The 20,875-nt window shown below is 41.0% G+C and overlaps 1 protein-coding gene across 3 annotated transcripts in view; it reads left to right on the top strand.

The window, feature by feature from the left end:
- Positions 1 to 20,875, top strand: part of sdk2a (sidekick cell adhesion molecule 2a) — a 184,521-nt gene that overhangs the window by 84,366 nt on the left and 79,280 nt on the right. The gene's annotated exons all lie outside the window — the stretch shown is intronic.

The raw sequence follows: 20,875 nt of genomic DNA, 5'->3' as shown, positions 1-20,875 counted from the left end.
AGTGTAAAATGTCTTATCGCATTTAATTTACATTTGCTTATTGGCCCCTTTTTGTTCACATTAACACTGACCATGCATGTAAGAGCATTCAATTAGATTTGATTCTTGATCAAATGCAATATGAATATCATTGTAGGTGAATGCTTATCTATTTTACATTCATACACTAACTGTAAAATTGTGTATGTTCATTAATTTAAAACGTGAACTTAAGTGGGCCGGTCAGAGCCCTGAAACTCCAGAGCTGAAAATGAGAACAAAACAACAACAAAACAAACAAACACAAACAAAAACAAAAAAAAAGGAGAAAAACATTTAAAATGACTGAGTTAAAATTAGCAATTTTAGTCAAGTCATTTTTTATAATATCTTTTATATATATATATATATATATATATATATATATATATATATATATATATATATATATATATATATATATATATATACACAGTATATATATATATATATATAAAGATCAGAGAAAAGATCATCCAGTGAATGATTAAGCACACATTTAAGCAGTTATCAATAATAATAAAAAAAACATGCTAACTAAAGCTTTGACACATACTGTACAGTAGTACTTCACACACCCCAAAGAGCAAAATGGAAAGAAAAAAAAAGGACGATTAAACATGTCATTTATTCACCACGCGAAAAGAGTGGTAATAAATAAAACAGACGATTTATTAAAATCCGGAGTGGTAATCCACTGCGTTATATGTGTATTAAAGCACATTACTTAGCATGGCGTGCAAGCATGGAAGTGCTTCTCGTAAAACGGCTAAGTGCCTACAGGCACTTCAAAGGCGGCAGTGAGCACTATCTCCCTTAGTGTCTCGCTAATGGGGTTGATGTAAATATGTTCATTTGTGAGTCTTTCCCACCAATTTAGCATTGCTCATATTGTAGATGAAGATTATCCAGGGATTATGTGTTTTGGGGGAAGAGGAGGTGGGGATGTGTTTTTTCCGCGTGGTTTATACATGCAGTAATGTGGAATTAGGTTGTAGGAAAAGAAATTGCCGCTCTTCCCTTGCTTTCTTTTTTTTTTTTTTTTTTTTTCTTCTTTTTCTTCCCTTGCTTTCTGGCACCCAGTCAGCTTGACATTTGAAGCCATATTCATTTTCTAAAAGTGAGAGTTTAGCGTTTGTGATGCTAATAACAAGCTATAATATAACTTGCTTTGTGGAGGGCTGCATTAAGCCTTCAGAAATGACTACCCCCGCTGCATGCGACCATAATGGCATGTTTTGCACCGGCGCCCGGCTCGTATTACAGCCGCTGATTGCAGGCAACAACAGTCAAATTTCTGTACTTTGGAGGTCTTCGGAGGCGGGGAAAAGTTCACAGAATTACCAACAATTGACGTGTTTTTCCCCTTTTTTTTAACCCCCCGTTGCACTTAAGAGAAGCAGCAGAAGCGGCAGGGACATTTCAATAACATAGCGCTGAATACATTAACCTGATGGAAGATGGAGTTCCCGTATTTAAATTTATGTAATGTCTAACGATAACCTCCGGGATACACCTGACACTAAAACTGCTGCGCTTGTAATTTATTTTAATATATATATAAAGGCCTCGTGCATATTTATTAGAGCGATTCCAAAAATAGAGCTAACCTTGGCTTTTTTTTCTTCTTCTTTTTTTAACACACTCAGAAAACTTCTCAAATGGACGCGGTGGGCTCTGGGCTTCTTAATCTTCCTCCCCTTGACTCAAATGGAAACGCTGCCAACGTCGTGGCAGAAAACAGTCGACGTTAGCTGGAGTGCAGGCTTAAGAAGTTAATTAGAAAAACATCACGTTAGATAGCATTGTTGGTGCCAGCTTGACTTGGTGCCAGTGTTTTAAGTCTCTAACAAGGAGCACTGTTTTGTTTTTTTTAGGGCCCGCAGGACAAAGAAATTGCTTTTCTTCCTTCGATTTATTATAAAGGGGCTTTAATTATTAGGGCCCCAGCACTTGATGGTGCCCTCATGGAATTTATGTTTCTTATTATTCTTGCGTCCAATGAATGGCCTTTTTGGTGCCTCAGCATCCTGAAAAGTCACAGACTTTTGCGACCATCTTAGTAAAAATATCTACTGTAGTATGGAAAATTTAGCCCCTAAAACCAGTTTAATTTTCTATCATAACAGGGCAGCAAAAAAAGTTAAAAGGATCCTTGTCCAAAATTGAACATGATTTTGGATTGAAGAAGACAGTTAGTTGCAATTCCTGGGCTGGTACTTTGACAGACTCCAACTCAGGAATTCACCCAAATGAGGCCCAATCGGCAGAAGGTAACCAAGACCAGTGGCTCTCAACCTTTTTTTTTGTGATTTTTTTTTTTCCAGCCAAGTACCCCCTAACCAGTGAAAAACATTTTTAGTTAGAAAAAAAAAGAGAGCGGTATCATCGTTGTCTGATTTATTTAACTTTGGAACTTAATTTGTACTTGAACTATTTAGAAATCAAGACCAAAAAAAAGTCTTCTTTTTTTAAGGGAAATAATTAACTAAGCTACAAATAAAGATTTGTGCACATAAAAAAAACAAAACATCACCATTAAGTGTCCTCCTTTGGGATCATAGTAAAGATATGTTCTCAAAAAGGAACCATTCATTTTAAATCAAATTTTCAAATGATTGACAGGTGATCCTAGATGGCATATGACAGTTTGGGTCGAACCATTCTGGTTTGAGGAGACTAGGTTCTTATGACAGTGAAATTGAACCGCCTACTGAATATACATTTTATATTATTAACTTAGATTATCCTGAAATATTAACATATTGTAATAATTATTTTTAAAGGATTTTTGCATGGAGTCTGTATTTTAAATTTAATTAAAAATCTTGCGTACCCCCAGGCATACACGTACCCCGTCTGAGAACCACTGTCCTATACAAATGGACTAAGACAAATTTCTGGAGCATGGTGTTCGTTTCTAATGCTGGAAAGCTAACAAAAAAGTATTTATTTCCTGGCCTGTTTATTGCCACTCCCACTTGAAGTATTCTGACAAACTAAACATAAAACATTGAGAATTACACCTTGTGCATTGTGTAAAACACCCACAATATGTTGCTTTTCAGCTATGCTAATGGCAATTAGCATCTGTTTTGTGGTGCTATCGTCCTTTAAGCCCGTATCTCACTGAGCGGCACAGGCTTGCTAGGTTGCACGCAAGTGTGAGAGAGTGCAGAGAGTGTTGTGTCCATGTGCTGAGTGGCTACGTGCTCGCACCCTCGCAAGCCTTCTCTGCTCAGTGAGATAAAAGGCTTGAAGAAACGGATTGCACGCAAATGGCGCAATGACATGTAAAAAGACAACACAACAGCCATATATGCTTTATCTTCTGTGAAGAATGACTCGTTGTTAATTATGTTGTAACTGTATATTGTGTGCTAGTCTTCCTCAATAAAATAGACATTACAACAATTCTGGTAGTTTTCATGGCGGAAAGGCTGGAACTGATAAATGACATTTCCATTCATTTCAAAGTGTTTTTAGTCGTAATCATGGAAATTAAACTATTTTAATGCACTACTGTACTTGAATATAAATCATAATGTAAAAATGTTGCTAAAAACATTGCCAGCACCGCTAACAAAGTTATGCTAATCGATATAACTGACTGACGTGAGTGAAAAAACACGGTGGCTGATTAAATTGTTTGTGAGATGAAGAGTCATTGCAGGCCGTGGTGGAAAAAGATCGATTGCTTTTGTCTAAACGCGGAAAACGTCTCCCGGTGTGGCCTGGTGGAATAGCTGTCATCCATACTCATTATTTTCAATCTGCAGCTTGTTTGATTTCACACTTTCACCAAATATGATGAAGGACTATGCGGAATGACAAGCATGCCTTTCGCTTCGCACGCTTCTCACTCAGCATTCGCCCTAACGCGGTTACGGCTGGCTCTCTTTGAACGGGTTCAAGGGCATATGTGTCACCTTGGGGGATGCGCAGGTAGCATGCGACCTCACTGTGAACCCGTCCCGGGGCTCAAATTGTTGGAGGGTGAAGTAGCGGTCAGAGAGCCCGTCTGCAATGTCTTGGAGAACGGCTGCCATGTGACAAGCTCCTTTTTTTCTCGGAGCTCTCATGCTCTAGAGGTCAGCTTTTGGGAACAAGGAGTCACCACTCCCACAGGACCATCAATGTGTTGTCCAACAAAAGTTTGAAAAACTTCAAACTTCTATTTCACATTGACGACAGGGGACATAATATATCTTGTTAGAACTAGAATACGTTATATCCCATTTTTCACTTCATTTCATAAGGATTTTTTCCAGCAGTTGTCTTAGACTTTTGACTGATTTTAAATTTTTCAATATTAGCACTGAACCTACCAAAATAAAGAGCAGACTCTCTTCTTTCAACCCCACCCCCCCAAAAAAATGTTTCTGGCTTTTTCCGTTCTTTAGTAATCAGTGACAGAACAGGGGTTGGTTTTACCCAATATTGGTTTCTGACCAAAAAAGCAGATACAACCCACCCCCCCCCCCCCCCCCCCTCTTTGAGACACCTCAAACTGTACAACAGCAATAAGCTTTTAATGGAAAAATGTTTTTACAAATATACAACTAAAAAGCACACCGTAAACAATGCTGACTCATCAAATGTCTTTATTATCTTCATTATTCATTCCATGAACAGTGTCATCAATTTTTACGGTTAACACACACCTTACACTATCTGCCGTGATACGTACTCAGCTTATACACCCTAAAAACAGATTGGTCAAATTAACCACCAATCTGGTAGTGAGGTAATATGGTAGTTATTTGTCCGAAAGATCCTTCGGTTAAAACCACTCTAGAATAGTAGGTGTTTTAAATCAATTAATATAATTAACTAATATAATGTATAATATAATTAATATATTGGTGATTGGGCCAACCAATACAAAATGGTGATTCTGACCAAGATATTGGTTAATCTGTGTTAGAGGCTGACATTTTTTTTCGTAAATCACAGTATTCCCGAAAAAAGTACCACTGAACGTCACACCCACCTAGGTGGGGTGAAATTCGTTCTCCTCATTTGGCCCATCCCCAGAGGGAGCAGTGAGCAGCAGCGGGGGCCATGCTCAAGAAATAATTCCAACCCTTAATGCTGAGTGTCAAGTAGGGAGGGAAAAGGGTCCCATTTATATAGTCTTTGTTCTGACCCAGCCAGGGTTTGAACCCACAATCTCCCAGTCGCAGGGTATACACGCTACCATTAGTCCACTGAGCTGGTCACACCTGGTGATCTATCTAGACACACATTTCCATTTTTGAACACTATATTATATATAAAATAGTGTAATCACTTATTCAGAAATACATTTAGAAAACAATAAATTGATACAATATATTTCCAAGTGCTCTATCAAGACTTACTTTCTATTGTATTTTCTAACCAATTTCATTGGTTGTTTGGCTAACCCCAAAAATTGGTATGCCTGTAATCACCCGGAATGGTCAATGTCTGACCAATCTATTGGTTTACTCTTTGACTGCCAGACGTTTTCAGAAAAGGGATGTCGTCAGTGCCAGCCGATTTAAGCATTTTGACTGATCTTTCAAGGTCCACAGAAAATTTTGTGTTTGGACTATGGAAACACACATACTACCAAATGAAAGATTGGACTCTCATCTTTCATCAGAAAAAAAAGTTTGTTTCTACCTTATTCCGTTTTTCAGTAATCAACAATAGAAAATGGTTAGTTTCACCCAAATGCTCTGTTTTGAAACAAAAAACGGAGAAATCAAGCTTTTTGTGAAACGATATTATTTCATGCACTCTAGTGAATTTGACACCTTTTTTTTCCCATGAATGATGCCACAAACACCTAAACAGTGCTTTACTTCTGTTAAACACTACCACCAACAATGAAAAAGTGTTTTTTGATAGCAAAATACGTTTATTTACATTCAACAGTGTAACAATTTGACAAACTATTTACAAATGTGTGCAACCGTGGTACTATTTACAATTGTGTAGATGTTTCAAATACAGTTTTTCTTTTCGTAACATTCCCCTGCGTGCAAGTGGACGCAGCAGGATTTGCACAACAGATTAGTTTCACTGCGATGGCCCCTTAGCGTGCAGATGCTACACTTTCTTGCTGGCTTTTTTTTTCTGGGGAATAGCAAGTATATACTGCAGTGTGTGTTTGGCCATGTTGCCATCAAGTCTACTCTCAGGATCATGATACGGTGGTGTTACGTCTGGCTTCCTCATTGTCCTTCAGTTCCTCTACCGGGTGGTTGATCCATCTTATCCGCTCCATTCATGGTGGCATCGTAGTCCATAACCAGTGTCTTCTCCGTGATCAGACTACCCACTCCTCCGATGAATATGCATTGGACTCGGGGCACTCTTCGTCGTCCGATTGAACGTCCGCCTGAGCAGAAGTGCTCGGTTGTGCTCCGCGTTTTCCGGCGTTAGCATCGCTAGCCGGTGAGGCTTTATGACGTGATCATAGCCGCCGCGTCAACGCTTCCAACTTCGGCGTCAACCTCGGAGTCACCATCGTCATCATCGTCGTCATCAATGTGCTCTTTAGCATTGGTCGATGCTTTTCGTCTTTGAAAAAAATGCTCAAGCGTGAGCTGCTTGCAACCGGTCGCCATTATGGCTTCCTCAGCCATTGTCCCCTCAACACTCTAGCTCCGCCTCACGTCTTCTACTGACGCCTACCCAATCTTGTCCAAAGAGAGTCATCGCTCCCATCTAGGGGCCAAAAATAGGCATGATACTAACTAGATCTGCTTGATACTTTCAGCACAGCTGGCCAAAGCTTTCCTCCACCCGTTTCCAAAAAAAAAAAAAAAAAAACTTGGTGAACGTCTTTTAACGTCTTTGGCGCTCCTCCGTAGGATTTTACTAAACGTTATTTAACGTTTTTGGCAGTCAAAGAGTTAATCAAGCCATATATTGGTAGTTTTTTTTGTTTTTGTTTTTTTCATTTTTAGAGCGTACCATACATAAACCCACTGTGAGTGTGAGGTACCTAAACTTGTCCAACTTCCAACGTGTTGGAATTTCTCTTCCTCACAATCAAAGTGACAAATTGAAATTCACCGCCTAAGGTTTTGTTAAATTTCACAGACAGTTTGGGCAATAACATTTTAAACGTTTCCATGGACTGGCTAATTGTTTATGGAAGAATGTACAGAATTAAACAGTTTGTGCATCCTAATTAATTTATTGTGACTTATTTTGGTGTGATGACTTGGTCATGGGGGGATATTATAATATAGTCATGCAAACACAAACAAAGAAGAGTTTCACAACTACTGTAAGTAAGTAGTAATAATCTTGGCAATAATCTTGGCAGAGGATAAATATATGTCTGTGAGTACTTTTATATTGTCTGTCTACACGTTCAGATATCCATTGCTTGAAAAGTTACAACACTACAACCACATAGATTATATTTTTTAGACTGCCGGTGGCATTTTGCATTGTTCGTTAGCAATAAACTAATTGGTCTAAAGACAAAGTTATGTGGTTGTTTTAAATACACAGCATGTAATTTTCTTTGTTATGTTTAGTTTTACATCAAACTTCAACTGGGAGTGGCAATAAGCAGTACGGAGCATCTATTTTAAAGAGTTGCTGCTTGTTAAGTTGAGTTCATTGCCACAAAGTTTTAACAAAAGTTTTAAAAATAACATCAAATAATGGCAGCGCTACTGTTTCTGTTTTCAAATATAGGGAGCATCCTTGAAAAAGAAAATACTCAAGCAAAATACGAATAATCTAGCTAAGTACAGCAGCAACAACTGCTACCACTCAAAACCCGCCACATCAATACTGTATGCTCTTTAATGACGATGAAATTGACTTTTTGTTTGTGTATTTTTCTTCTGTTTATGCATTATAAAAACACACAGTACACCTTCGACTCAATTATAATCATCCCTGCCGCTTGCTGCTCCTGATGCTTTATTAGAACCCGTACACCGAGACCCCTTTCACCCGCCTCCAGTTTAGTGGATGATGCACATCACAGGAGACGTCTGTCCTGTGTAAAAGGTAAATAACGCACTGTCAGGGCGCATTCTCCGTTCACACCTGGGCCGAGGCGGGCAGGCAGACAGTCAGTCAGCTTGTGTAAATGTAATAAAAAGGAGATAATACGTCTCCTCGCTGTCAGCTGCTTTCCGCTATTAGCATTTACTGCCTGCGTTTGCCACTTGCCGCTCAGGCGCCGGTGCACTCTGCCACGCCGATAAGAATCACAATCAGCAGCCCTCGCTGGCGCATATATTACAATGGCAGCCTCCCTGATACCTTCCACACACACACACGCATAAAAAATGACATTAGCATGCCAGCGGTAGCGCTCCAATTGGGAGATTCAAAGGGATTTGGCTGAGGAGAAAAGCGGATGGGACATGGCACTTTGAGTCCATGCGTTCTCCTTAAAGAAACAGCCAGACAGCCACAAGCCGCATTCACACAGGCGAGATGGGATATGCGGCAATAAAGAACGCGGCCAGTAGCTCCGTCTCCTCACTAGACTTGACAACATTGCAGGTGATCATCTCCATCCCAACGCGTGTGAAATAATGTTTCCCCGACTATACCATCTACTAATTAGGATCTCATTATCCCGCCTAGTGTAAACAATCCCGGCAGATGGCATAGCACGCAGTATTAACTCTAATGACCTGGGGCCCTGTGGAATTAACATTTCAGCGCGTTTGTTTATTTTCCTCCATTAGTCTTTGCCCTACTTTCTAAATTCACCCAGGCCCGCTTCCAACCTTCCCATGCCTTGAAGAAAAAACATGAACCCCCCCACCCCCGATCACTTATTCCCAATGATGCTTTCGCTCCCTTTTTTATTTATTTGCTATGTCTTACTTGCAGCCATTTAGCTACTGCTTTCTCGTAATTTTCATCACTTTCAAACAATGTCAAATGAATTCCGTAAACATTTTTATTTATCATCTTGAACGGGGTTCATAACGAATTTGAGCATTATCCGCCACTTCCGATCTACGCCAGCAAAAGCTTGATATGTTGGTGTTCATTTAAGATTATCCTGAGTGATTATCCTGAGGTGTGCTAGGAGCGATTTTTTTCCTCCCGATCTCCTCAGAAAAGTTCGGGCTAGACAGCCGTAGATGTGACATTGCGACTACATTTGACTTTAAAAACATTTCTGACTCTACTGCAACTGTATTTTTTTGTGTAAGTTTATTTATTTTTCAATTCTATTTTTTACTCTTGAAACTCAAATTTGGGTTTGTTCCTGAATTTTGTTGCATCTGCATTATATAATGACAAGAAATAATAGCATAACATTATTTGGATAACACTGATATGAGTTGTTTTTTGTTTGTGTTTTTTTGTCAAAACTGAAAGACAAATTCAATTGTTAATCTACTTTTTAAATTAAATACCTACTAAGTGCAGTCATTGGAAAACAGTTGTAGTTATTGTTGTGGAAAGATCTTTTCCTCCGCATGTTCGTTTTGTTTCGGGTAGTGAGAATGTTGGTTATCTGAATACAGGCTGGGGATCGATGAACAGTTCCTTCAAAGCTTTTATTTCTACAGAATATTCTGGGCACAAGTGAGTTACAGACAATGGTTGTAGCCTCTCACAAGTGCTAAGATTACAGAGGACTTACAATATTCTTATACTATCTTGAAGGGCGGTACCACACAGTTTCCAGTAAACAGTTCAACCGGAGTTGACCGGTCATGAGATAATACTCAAGGACATCATCAAACACAGACCAAAGCCCATTTGAGGAATAGAGGAAGTTATACAGTCATGACTGCACCTGGCAGAAATTGCGATAACACTCACAGGGATACATCCGCAGAACAAAGCTCTACTGAGGAAATGAAGAAAGTAAAACAGTTATGACTAAATCTGGGCAAAATATACATTTCATTATTTACCCAAACATTACAAAATAATACACTTTAGTGCTAGATTATAGTAGTAGTAGTAGCCCCTCACTAACCCTCACACCCAATTGCCCCTTCCTACCTTCAACTTGATGGTGTCTAGCCCGCGAAATACTAATCAGAACATGAGCCGGTCCATGGTGGGAAAAAGGTTGAGGACCGACCACCAGGTGAGCACGTGCATCCCTGTCAAGAGGCCCTCCTTGGAGATTTGCATGTTCTCTTTCTCCATGCGTGGGGACCAAGCGCCATGGAAAATGGATGGATAGATTTGTTAGTCACTACTCAACATTCATACAATAATAATCAGCCATGGGCAGTCGATAATGAGTGGAGCATTTTTCTATTGTTTGCTCTTACGAAGGTCTTAAATCTTCCCTTCTCCAGACAAATGCTGATACTCTCATCTACAGATGTTTAGCGGCAGTTTCCCAAGTATACATCAAGGTCTGCCTGCGCACTCATTAATCGGCAACAATCGTGTTCTCTGCCCAGGAGCCCGAATCGCTAATTGCACTGTCGTTCGTATCATGGAGACCTCCCTCGTGCTTCATAGACTGTCAGTGACTCACAAGACAAGTGAATGGAGGACATAATGAGAGGATGAAAACTTAATGTAAAGGAGAATGATATTGTGCTACCAGGAAAGATGGAGAAAATTCCAAATAAAAGGATAGTTTTGTATCACTAGAGTGTTTAAGCGATATACTCAGATGGGCAATAGAAGAATTCCATAACTGGAAAGCCGTCGTCATGCGGCTTTTGAGCATGCCGCCGGGTGAAATTTGTGTCCAGATAATTTAATCTGCTGCCCATTGACTGGCCTTGCGCTCTCGTCTTCACTTCTAATTAAATCTCCATTTGTCTGCCTGATGATACTGCCTCTAATTGTATTGCTGCCGCATCAGATAGACGCACCTAAGCACACACACACACGAGCACACCCACACACACACATACCTCACAATGAGAATCACAGAGCTGTATGCCACACTTCAATTAATCGCATCAGTTACACATCAACAAACCTGTGGCGATCCGCTAAAGCCAGCTAGGAGCCAGGCGGGGGTTTCAGGCACGGGGCCTTAGAAGAGACATCAAAAATATGCAGTCAGCTCAACACCTTATTAGGCAAGGAATCATTTTTTTGGGTAGCTTAAGTGGGTGTTCTAATTGGACCCTGAACACCTCACCATTAGGAAGGACAACCATGGGAGTTTTTAAACAGCCGCTAAGTGAAGAAACCTAACGATAATGAAGAAGAATGTATAATACAATATGACAAGATGCAGTAAAATCTAATAATTGCCATCGTAATGCAGTCTATCCATCATTTTCCTGTAAGATTTGTCCTCATTACGGTTGTAGGTAAGTTGAAACCTATCGCAGCTGACTTTGGGTGCGAGGGGTGGGGCGTTGGGGCGTACACCCTGGATTGGCCAACAGTGAATTGCAAAGCACATATGTTGTAGACAAATAAGCATTCACCCTCTCATTAACAACTATAGACAATTTAGAGTCTTTAATTAACCTATGCATGGTTTTTGGAATGTGGTAGGAAGTCCAACTGTTGAGAGAAAAAAAACGCAGAGGCCCTACATGAAATCTATAATTACTGTTTTTGTATTCAATTGTTTTATATTGAAGGTGTTTTCATACAAATATTAACTGTAATTATGACTCTACTACTGTGTTAGCATAGGTTACTGATAGACTATGGCATGTTCTGACTTAGAAATTCACGTGACGTCCCCCCCTTAGAAATGGAACTCCGCTGTAAGCAAAGGACATTGACAGTGTACATGAACATAACTTGCAGGCTCTATGCATAACCTTCATCCTCATGTGCATCAGGTCACCCGTGAGAATTTAGCACTTTCATTTAGCCTCTCCAATTGGACTTTAACATGCAAGAAGGGTCACGGCGAGCCACTCGTGATGAGGGTTACACAGCAGTCACGGCAGCAACCTTGGCCCTCGTCGCAAAATGGTGATTTAACACCTCCCTTATGGCCGCATGTATGAGTGCATAGCAAGCAAAAACACGCATTACAAAGTATAAGGAGCTTGGCGCTTGAGGACATGCACACACGGCCTCGTTCACGCCTCCGAACCTGAGAGCGGGTCTGAAGGTCAGGACGCTCCGTCACTCTGTCACGGTGACAAGAGCCTTGCCTCGATTTACACCCCATCACTGGGAAACGTTCGGACACGGAGCGACAAATTACAAGAGGACAAAAAAGGAAAGACAGAAAGAACAAGAAGAGTGCGGGGGCGACGGCGAGGCTGAGGTGAAGTGACCCATTAGAACAAGCGCCAAACAAGTCGGATCAGCCCTGAAAGACAACAGTAAGAAGGAGAGCCTCTATAGGGTTTGACGTTCATTTCCACAAATGGCCCACGGATCAGCATTTGCATGGCGCTGTATAAGTGGCACTCAATCACATACCTTCCCCGTCCCCTTTATTTATAGCACCTAAATCATCTTTCCGTCGATTGAGTGGGGCCACAAAAAACATAGAGCCCCTTTTGTGAGCATACTACGGCACCAGAGACTTTGCTGTGCAAATGAGCTGATTATTAATGATTGCGCACACCGTTCAGATGAAAATGTTTTTTAATCACTAAGAAGGAACTCAAGAGAGAGCCACCGTTTCAACCTCAAATTGGATTATAGAAATATCTCAATTATTTGTAATTGGTAGTTTCACATTCAGTGGACTAAAATTATCTCTCAACCAGTCCAGTGAGTCCAAAGTTAGCTGGTACTGGCTGATCACCTGCAAGCCAAAATGTATTGATGGATGGATTAAAATGTTGTAACGTCTTTTAAGACATTGACTACTTTTACATGCTGTCAATATTCGGGTTAAGGTCAGAATTACGGTTTGTGCAACAATACAGGTAACACGTTTACATGCCTGGCGGACCGAGTTACAGTACATGTCATTTGTGCTCGATTGGAATATCCCGTTCGGACCGCGATGCGCGGACAACATAATTACGTAAATAACGTCATTTCTGCTTTTAACGTACTACATTAAATAAAATACATTATATTCATGTCACTCACCACGCTAATTAAAGTACAGAGTAGTCGGTTTCGTTCTTGCTCCAGAAGTGTGGCTCTTTGCTGCGAGCGTCATGTTTGTTTTCACCGGCTTTAGTATTTCCGGTGGCTTACACGCCAGAAGCACGGACTTATATACTTGTATAATGGACACAAACTGTGGCATTTTCGCTGTAAAGACACAAAATAACGTGAAAATGCCGCGGAGAAATCAATGTATTCAAGCAAGGCTCCTTTAGCGAGTACGACGGAGCTGTGCATACAAGTCGTTACTCTATAGACCAAGATTCCTTGTGAATTCAAATAAGCAAAGACGAAGAAAAGAAGACGAAGAAAAAAATAGAGATTATGCGCACAGCGAAAAACAATGTGCCGTTCAAAGGTATTCCAAAAGCGTTTATATGAGCAAGAATTTGGATTATGAAAGGGGGTAGGTCTTATTCGGGTTTTTAAAAACCCAAATAAGAGCACATTCGGGTTATTGCACATGTTTACATGGCCTTACAAAGGCCCAATATTGCCAATATTCGGGTTTTAAAAGCGCTATTGCCTGCATGTAAACATAGTCATTGACCTTCTTGAAGCCCAGGATGAGGTACTAGAAACAACAAAGTACTTGGTAGTACTTGATTTTGTCAATTGAAATGTACCAATAGCCATGATGAAAGAGGTACTTCGTCGTGAAAAAGTGCAGTGAGACAATAGTCGGGTGAAAGAAAAGGAAAGAAATAACAAGAAACTTCAACAAGAAGAAGATCCTGCAATGATTCAACAGGCAGTGGCGGTGGCTCCCCTTAGACGCATCATTTTGGTCAAAAGCAATCATGCGACGCCGTGGGCTCCCCCAGTACAGGTGCCTAAGGATTAAACGGGGGGCATGAAGAGCTCTCTACTGAAGGAGTGCAGCGGAAGTCAAGGAAGACAAAAAGCAGAGCGTGAACTCCAAGCTGTGTGTTTGCTCGCCGGTGTGGAGCAACGGGGAACCCGACAGGCTTTTTTGCACCGCTAAGCTGCCCTGCTGCTGTTTGTCTTTGTCTCATAGCCATTAGCATTCTGTGTGTGGTTGTGTGTGTGCAACAGGGCAGCTTACCGGTGCTACGTCACCACTGGCGTCAAAATCTGCCACAGTCTTATAGGCTTATTAAGCCAAGTTAATGTGCAGTGTTAAGTTCTAATTAACAGTAAGTATTGATGAAAAACACCTGTAAAACCCAAATAAACACGTTTCCCGGCAACTGAGTGTGCTTTCTTATGCCACATGATTGCATATTCTCAAGCCATAGCGCAAGCTAGTTCACTGCTCACCTTTTCATAAAATAATGCAACTGTGTTATTCATAAAAAAAAATGTACACTGTCTTGTAAATGTGTTGACCTTTTAAAACATTTTGTGTGTTTACAACCACAAAGTAAATATATTTTATTGAGGTTTCATTTGATAGCCCAAGTCAAAGTAGTGCAGGTTTGGTAGGTGGAAGGAAAATGATATATGGTTTCCACACCAAAGGAAGGATTACTATTAGTCATGCATTTCATAAATGTGGTCTTTATGGAAGATTAGCAAGAAGAAAGCCACTGTTGAAAAAAGTCACAAGGAGTCCCGTTTTCAGTTTGCCAAAAGCCACATAGGGGATCTTTTCCTCTTCCTATTCATGAATTTTAATGCCAACTCCAGGCATATGCAGGAGGATCCAAATTAGCATTGTTATGCCTTGGTGGAGGTCTGTGCAGTCCTGATTTCCATTCTTCGCGCCAAATGTGCCGCGTTGGTGTTCCCCTGGCCTGCTCTGCCTGCTCCCCTGGCCAGGGAAGCTTCCCCTCCCACTTCCGATCTGCTCAACCGCATCCGTTTGCTTCCATCAGTTGTGGCGGGAATTCCCGGCTACTCCTCGAGATTTTTCGTGCGTTTCCAAGCCTGAAGTGGTCATCATGCACCTGCCAAAGCCTCTGCCGTCCACCCATTCATCACCGGAATGAAGGAAGTGACAGTCCTTCCATTTCGTTTTCCTCATCTTGTCTTGCCGTCTTTGTAGTGACACAATGCAGCCTCTTTTCATCGTGCTGGCGAATCTATCAACACGTAAATAGGTCAGTGTCGCGTAAGCCACAGTATACAGTATATTCCATTTGTAGCTTCAAAAACGATTCAAAGCTTAGATGCAGCGATGACGTTGAAACAAGCAGCGACACGTACATCTGACATGTTTAATATTTGCAGAGCGGTCTACTACTCGCGCGCATCTACATAAGCAAAAATAGACGCCTAGTTTTCATGTTTACATGTGCAGACCGGCAAATACATAATGGTGGCGTGTCAATCAGCGGTTCACCGAGGCAATCCAAAGAAGATGAGAACGAGGAGGGTCAGACAACAGCAAAACTCATTAGACTTCAGTGTAGATTTGCATTACATTCTTTTTAGTTAGTTTAAATGCATGTCTATTGCATCTCATCATTACAGAAAAGTGGAACTCCCTAGCGCCTTGAGATTCACCATTGACCATCATGTGGCATATATTTGTTGCTCGGCAGGACCTTAAAAGTACATATGCTACTGAATCAGGCAACCACAGTGATTAGAGTGAGCTCAATTTACACCCATTCTCCCATTTTCAGCAAAGTAGTATACACATTGTAATACTCTCAAGATGATCAAATGCCAGGACAGGCACATGTGTGATCTAAATGGAGGCATATTGAACCCCCTGTATGATTAAGTGTTGACATACAGTATGCCACGTTTCCCGTGGGAAACTATAAGAAAATAACTCCGCCTCGAACACATCAGTCGGAATGAAAATGACAAAGAACAACAATAGAAGCAAACAAGGGTATCCTATATTTGCATATGAGTGCAAACTGGATGCAGAGAGAAAAAGAAGCGCTTCAGCTGCTAGGTGCAGACTGGAGTATGACAGCAAACCAGAGTTACGGCACGGACATTAGAAAATGTGTTCATTTGTTGCCACTCCTTGCTGTGTGTCCTCCAAAGTTACAGAGAAGTGAAATAGAAATAGTACCTGGTAGTTCCTGCTTTTGCCAATGGAAATTGGTCACTAGTGGAATAGGGAGCCATGTGGAAACGGTACTCAAAAACACAGGTACGGATGTACACTTTTGTTAAGATTGAAAAAAAATTGTCTGTTTTGAATACCTGCTTCCAATTGGGGCTAATTTGAGCAAATCCCTGAATTGGGGTTTGTCTAAATCCAAGTAAGTAAATAATGGGATTAGTCTGACATGGCTACTTCATGTTAAAATATATCACTTCCTGTTTGAGTTCACGCTTGTCGGTCCTGTGATAAATGACCTACTGACTGGATTTGACATCAATTAGTGAAACTGGCGTTGGGAATTAAACAATTTTTTTTAACTTTCCATGTTCAGAAAACATTGACGTAAAACGTTTATTATGTCAATGTTGATGTTAAATTTGGCAAATAACCTTGGCAATTTAACGTTGCCCAACTGTCTGAGACAGCTACGTGAGCTTGGGTCATCAGTAAGACTCAGTGGAAATACAAATCCTGGAGCTACCTAAGCCAAAATGATTGTCCTCCTATTTAATTGATATGTGAACTTAAGGCATGTCCACCCTGTTTTTTGTCAAATAATGTAGTGTCACAAGTAAGTTTTGGTGTGCTGTGTTGGCCGCACGAACTATACGTAAATGTTCACCAGATTACATAAAATTGTATTATTGAATTAATATCGCTCCGACAACATCAGTCATTATCAATGCAAAGTACATTCTCGATCCAGCTTGCGTATCTCGTTCGACTCAGTTTCCTAAAGGTGCATATCCCACTAAGGGTTGCCGGGATTTATACGAGAGACTTGATAGCCGCTGGTAAAAGCTGTAGCATTATCTGATCTCTCCTTGCTGAGTGTTGCACGAGCACAAACTGCAAATGACATCAGAGAGATAGACTGAGCTGCTTTCTGACAGGACCTGCTCATTAGCCTCAGAACCAAAGGTGTGTCTCCTTGAGATATGTTTTTTTTTTGGGGGGGGGCGGTTCTGCCAAACCAATCAATGCCCCACAACTAACTTTCTCTGTGTTTGGGACATTTGTATGTACGGTTTGCAATTTCCACCCGGGCCTTGTTTTCTTACGGGTTCCGCAAAGAGTTCATGGTTAGGCACTGATGTGCAACGTACTACTTCTGGGGAGTGTGCTCATGAGGTTAACAGATGTCTGGGCAGAGCATGGGGAGAGTAATGGAGTCACTGAACCGGAGACGGAGTGTTTGCTGTTTCCTGATATTGAAATTCTTTAGAGTCCGATGGTGCCCTTTGTCTTGCATTTTGGATGCCAAACCTTGTCTTTAACCAGTGACCTTAGACAAAGACTTGTTTGGTACCAAGTCCCTGAGGAAAATCCTCGGTTACCGATGGGACGACCTCACACATTGGCCATCTGAGACGGCTTTTTTTTCTGCCTGTTTATTGACTCAAGATCCTTTGTGTAACGTACAAAACTCTGGATTAGGATTGAAGTCTACTCAGGAATTTGCCGGCTTGCAACACAATATCAGAAGCCTAACAGAGCCATCCACTACTTAAGACTCACTGCCTAGTGCCCGCCCTTCCTTGTGTCGAAAGCGATTGTCTGTCACTCATCTAATTATCTTAATGGGGTAAGCTGAGTTTGTTGTGTGAACGCACACTTCAGACAGAGCAGCAGTTTCCCACTTTGGCGAGTTAAAATAATAACCCCCAATTCTACTCTTATATGGCTGAATGTAGTGTAAGCAGCTATTGTGTCATGTCCTTGTTTTGTTGGCAATGTGTTTGTGCTGGGCACAAATGGGGACTGAATGCAGTTTCCCGTAGGGGAGAGTTTGGAGCCATTTGTGTGCATGAATGACTGCCGGTGTGACACACAGAGGTGCACATTCATTCTTATTTACAGTTGCAATCAGGTTGCATTTTCCGTACCGGTGTTCCGGCTCAGCACGGCTGCCCTCACGCAGTCCCAATTCCGCCACACCATCCTCTGCTTTCACCACCATAAATCTTAAGGTGCTAACTTATTTGTGGAAACAGAGAGGGAGAAGGTTTCCAGCAATCAGCAATATCTTGGCCCTATAGGGCCCGGGGGTTGTGCCTTGGCGCTGCCGTGGCCTGGGGGGCCCTAGGGGAGTTGTGCTTGCTCTGTCCTGGCCGGGGTCGACGGCTCCCCTCTTTGGTGGAAGTTTTCATGCATGCCAGAAACACCACACCAGCATCTATCGAAATTCAAACACAATCTGCTTCTTCCTCTGGTTGTTGAATCAGTGGAGGCTGGTGTCTGTGGATCTCACTCTGCTTCGTCTGGCCTTTCTTCCTTTCCTCAGTCTGTCCTTTGGTCTCTTGAGGTTTCCCTAATTTGTTGGAATTTAGATGTTTCTGGGGTTGGCGAAAGACTCTGGTTGGTAACCCGGTGGGTAGTAGGTAATGTCTGGTCGGTGCTGGATCTCACTTTCCTTTCTTTTCTTTGATCCTTCCTCGGGTCTCCTGACAACCTCACGACTCTAGCTGGATTCTGAAGTATTCGGTTTAGGTGAACGGTATGGGTTTTTAATAGGTTTTAGGTGAACTAATGAGTACACGCTCACACGCACACATGCACACACACATATACACGCACATGCACATACCCGCATACAAAATAAAAATTAAAATAAATTTTAAAAAAGTGTGTGTGGGGGGGGGTCAATGATGATGACATGTCAAATCGGTAAAATTACCGAATGAACAATACTGAGCTCTCTCGGTAAAAACACATAAATAAAAATGAATTTTAAAAAGCAATAGCTAGGCCCACGTGTGCCCGCAACCAGGCGTGCCACGGGCCTTGGTGGCTCACTATTTGTACGGGGTCTAATTAGCACACGCACACACACACACACATCCTGACTAAACACAGGCGCGATCAGCTTGGTGTCGCCCATGGCTGGCAAGGCAGACAGATCAATATGTCTGATCAGGCCTTTTTCATCAAGTGAAATGAAAGCGCTTTGTCTTCACCTTAAAGGCTGTGTGTGTGCATGTGTGTGTGTGCACTTGTGTGTGTGTGTGTGTGTGTGTGTGTGGAAGGGAGCCCATATAATGTGGCTGCATTAGGGAACTATAAAGATAAATAACAGCAGGCACAAAGCATAAGTCATCCTGTCAGAGAAAAGAGGTTTTAAGACCGGGAAACTTTGTGTTTTTACTAAGCAGGCCCTACCACTCCAATTCCTTACAGACACATCTTCACTTGCAAGCATCCTCTTTTTCTTCATGCAGGGGTTATTTTTAGAATTATTAAGTAGGCCCATGCTAAATCAATCCATGCATGCTGCTACTACCTACTGTAGCTAGTAAGCTATTTACTAACTCACTATCATTAAGCTATCATATGTCTACATAATTCGCTAACCAGCTGCCATCTATCTTGTTATCTTGCTATCTATTGATATAGCTTTGTAGTTATCACGCTAGCTAGCTATTAAAAGGAGTTTATTTTTATTTTTATACTGGCTAGTAGGGGTATGAATTGCCTAGTGCCTGGCGATTCGATCCGTATCACGATTCATAGGTCACAAATTTGATTTGATCCAGATTAATCCCGATATGAATCAATAAGTCTATTATTGTGATTTTTTTTTACTCAAATTTAGAAAATACTAATCAGTAAACTTGTACATGTACACTGTAAGATTTGTATGAAAATGTATTTATGTATCTAAAACTTCAGTCTTAAAGTGTAAACCCTAACCCTAAGTAAGATGTTTTGTTTAATATATCCGTGAAAAATGTATGTTTAATCATCAATTCGGCCGCATATAGAATCGATACGAGAATTGCGCGCTGTAATATTGCGATATTTAGCCGAATCTATTATTTGTAACACACCTACTGGCTAGTATACAACATTTGACTATTATCTAGCTATCATTTTTCTGTAATGCTCTCAGCTAGCTGGCTGCTATCTGTCCATCTATAGCTGCATGTAATTATTTCATTAGCTGGCAATTAGAAGAAAAAAAATTAAATGCTGGTGGGCTAACAAATGATTTTAGCGGTTTATCGCTCTTCTATCTAGCTATCAACTAACTAGCTAGATCTGTCTACCTTCTCGACTGTAGGTAGCTTGAAGTAGCTAGCAAAATAGTTAAAAAATGCTGGCAAGAAGCATTTTACCAATCAATCAATCATCTAGCTATCTCGCTGTTGAGCTATCATTTATCTAGCCCATCAACTCGCTATCATATAGCTATCGGCCCATCTACTGTATATAGCTATCTATTTACAATCTCTTGTTAGCTGGCTAGTAAAAGCAAGTTTTTTTTTATTTTATTGTATTTGTTATCGTCAACAGAGGTCATGTTGTGCTTCATAAGAATGCTAAGCACATTGAGTTTCTTTGTTAATGGAATGTGCTATAGAAATAAACTTGTCTTGCCTTGCAAACTTGTTGAGAGTGAGTCAACAGAGTCTATCCCAGCTGACTTTGGGCAAGAAGCAGGGTACACCTAGGACTGGTTGCCAGAAAATTGCTGGGTCCATAGACTAGAATAGTCTTTATTGTCATCACGGCTCGAGACTGCAACCAGTATGCTCGGCTATGCGGCCAACTTTTCAGTGTGTTCTGGTAAAAATATTCATCCGGTCGCACTAGCGTGAGTGCATGTTTTAATGCTCCCTGTGCAGTCTCACTGTTTAAAACATGGTTGAAAGTTGCAGTCTTTTGCCTGTCTCCTCCTGCACACCGCCGCTGCAATTGGAGAACGTTCCTTTTCTATGGGTGTGAATGATTGGAATAAACGATAAAACAATATGCCTTTTTCAACAAACTTAGACCAAATATGGTCATACCTCCAAAAATAAAATTGTGCGACTAAATCCTCAGTTGGTTGCA

The sequence above is a fragment of the Vanacampus margaritifer genome, chromosome 2 (assembly GCF_051991255.1).
Source record: "Vanacampus margaritifer isolate UIUO_Vmar chromosome 2, RoL_Vmar_1.0, whole genome shotgun sequence".
NCBI classification, from domain to species: domain Eukaryota; kingdom Metazoa; phylum Chordata; class Actinopteri; order Syngnathiformes; family Syngnathidae; genus Vanacampus; species Vanacampus margaritifer.
The sequence above is the reverse complement of the archived record's forward strand: the minus strand, read 5'-3'. Positions and strand labels throughout refer to the sequence as shown.